Source organism: Sminthopsis crassicaudata, chromosome 1, assembly GCF_048593235.1.
Source record: "Sminthopsis crassicaudata isolate SCR6 chromosome 1, ASM4859323v1, whole genome shotgun sequence".
NCBI classification, from domain to species: domain Eukaryota; kingdom Metazoa; phylum Chordata; class Mammalia; order Dasyuromorphia; family Dasyuridae; genus Sminthopsis; species Sminthopsis crassicaudata.
The window spans coordinates 227,698,190-227,701,160 of NC_133617.1; the positions used below are offsets into that span (position 1 = coordinate 227,698,190).

General features: G+C 38.3%; 1 pseudogene; it reads right to left on the reverse strand.

Annotated features, from left to right (window-relative positions):
- Positions 1-2,151: 2,151 nt before the first annotated feature.
- LOC141549611 (protein shisa-5 pseudogene) lies at positions 2,152-2,699 on the reverse strand (annotated as a pseudogene).
- Positions 2,700-2,971: the final 272 nt, after the last annotated feature.

The following is a 2,971-nucleotide window of genomic DNA, read 5'->3' on the forward strand; positions in this document are numbered from 1 at the left end:
GGAGTCACTCATTACAGAGAATTATAAGAATATAACAGGCAGCCAACCACAGTGTTCCACCAATCCTTTTGCAATATGAATAGAAATCAAGAAAATCCTGTACCTTGTGGAATAGACTTCCTGTGGTAAAGATCAAGAGAATGTGGCATTTACATAGCACTTTAAGGTTTGCAAAGCAATTTTCAAATATTGTAAAATATTTGTAAGAAAGAGTGAGGAAGGGAAGTTGAATAGATGTCCATCAATTGGAGAATGGTTGGGTAAATTGTGGTATATGAAGGTTATGGAATATTATTGCTCTGTAAGAAATGACCAGCAGGAGGAATACAGAGAGGCTTGGAGAGACTTAAATCAACTGTTGCTGAGTGAAATGAGCAGAACCAGAAGATCACTATGCACTTCAACAACAATACTGTATGAGGATGTATTCTGATGGAAGTGGAAATCTTCAACATAAAGATCCAACTCACTTCCAGTTGATCAATGATGGACAGAAATAACTACACCCAGAGAAGGAACACTGGGAAGCGAATGTAAATTGTTAGCACTACTGTCTATCTACCCAGGTTACTTATACCTTCGGAAGCTAATAATTAATGTGCAACAAGAAAATGGTATTTACACACATATATTGTATCTAGGTTATATTGTAACACATGTAAAATGTATGGGATTACCTGCCATCGGGGGGAGGGAGTGGAGGGAGGGAGGGGATAATTTGGAAAAATGAATAAAAAAAAAAAAAAGAAAGAGGGAGGAAGGAAGAGGGAGAAAGAGGGAGAGAGAGACAGAGAGAGGGGGGAAGAGCAGGAGAGGTTTGGAGGGAATCTCTCTACATCTTTACACATATTTAAAGTATACATATAATATACATTACAAAGAAAATCATTTTTCCAGATAAAATGTCATTTTAATAAAAAAAATTCAGTTTTGCAAATTCCACTTAAGAAATCAAATGTATTTTGAGTACTAGGCAAAGTTTTCCATGGTATTACTAAATATAAAAAGTCTCATTAATTTTGAGAAACATTGGTGCACCCTGCAGCTGTTGATATAGTTAAAACAACACTTAGTGAGTTATATGTAAAGTAGCTTTAAATGGTTCCACTTTCAGATTAGATAGTGAGAAGGAAAAATACCCACAAGTTTTAAGGTTTTTGCATTCAATTAATTGAGAAACTAAAATCTTCCTATTTTGCATTGCAATGGAGAAAAACAACAGATGTAGTTAAAGGCATTCTTTTGATTATATATGTATGATTTTTGTGGCAACTAATGCTAGTGAATATTTGTTACTTCATTACCTAGTCATAATATAGCAATGTTATATCAAGAAAAAAAATCATGCTTGAATTTAATTAAAACCAATATAATTATAGGGAGTTGTATTAGATTTAAAAAGTTCAATCAATATTGAGATGATACAAAGATCTAAAAGAATTAGTTTAAAATGTGATCTAATTTGGATACATTGTATGCTTCACAATCAATAACATCAAGAAATATGAGAAGATGCTACAAGAGTTATCAACTGTATTATAAAAAACTAGCCTATTAAAAGGAAGACCTTTGGCAAAACAGCATGACAGTTTGGAAACAGATTATGGGGCACATCTATATGTTTGCAAAGCAGGCTAGATTTCTTCTGTCAAGTACTTGTAAGACAGTATTAAAAGAAGAGATTTTCATTTTACTTAGTAACAGTAAAGATAAAGACAATTCATTTCAAAAAAATTATCCTAAAATTTAATAAATGCACTTTTAAAGGAAACAGAATTCTAACAAAATGAATGTAAGATCTTAAAATTCATATTGTGACCCAAACATTCATAACGGTTGTATTTGTGAAAAAGTTAGAACTAATAATGATAACTTTACAAAATAAGGTTATATAGATGCTGTTTGTTCTTCTTGAAGAGGACCACATCATCAAGAAGATGATACCATGACATGCAAGTGAATTGGATTTAAGTGAGTGAGGGCTGTGCAAGGTCACCTGCCTCACTTTTCCCTCCAGAGTTATCTGGGTCCAGGGGCAAGGAATAAATAAAGCGGACTGGAGATAGTCCTGGATGCAGTGGGAGTTCGTGGCCTTTTTTTTTTTTTTTACTGTGTCTTGTCCCAGCCTATATATTGTGGGGAAACAGAATGTTACAAGTACAACATACAGCTTGCATTTACTTGGGAGAAGAGAATATGATATAGACACAAATATTCCCACACACTCAAACACACCATGTATGCAGGGTTGTATGGAGGCTGACTGATAAGGTACAGTGCTCTAGCACCTGCAGGCTAGGTAGGCAGGAGGTCCAGTTGGCTGGGCAAGGTAGGGTGGCCCGTACTGGGTTGGATAAGGTGCAACTGACATCCCTGGCTGGACAGGCATAGGTTGGTAGCCTTGGTACATGGCCCCAGTGTAACCAGGCGGCACGCCCTGCTGCTGAGGGTATGCAGAGTGAACCATGGTTTTGGAAGTGGTCATCACCACAAGTCTGGGCCTTCTGCACATCTTGTACAAATAACAGCAGGAACACGTTAAACAGAAGATGATGGTGACCACAATGAGCACAAAGATGGTTGCTCCAATGCCCACGAATGTCCCGAAACCTGGTGGGGGGTTATGGTCAAGGTCAGATTCAAACTGCATTTTCTCGTCTTTTTCTTCCCACTCTATCGATCTGTCAGAGCACAAAATGTCGTTGTCTTCAGCACATCAGAGCAGCAATACTTGAAGATGCAGTTCCCTCAACAGAAGTGTGGACAGGATTTGAAGAAGCCACACGCCCTGCGGTGAAAGCAGTAGCAGCAAGACAAGGAAAAAGCGCCCAGAGGAGGATGAAGCCGCCTAGGAGACGCACCAGTGGACAGATGAACAGACCCACGAACTTACGGGGCGCTCCATCCCCTTCGTGGGGGCAGAGTCAGGAGGGAGCTCAGTTCTTGGCCTTTTTCAGTTAAATCTCCTCAG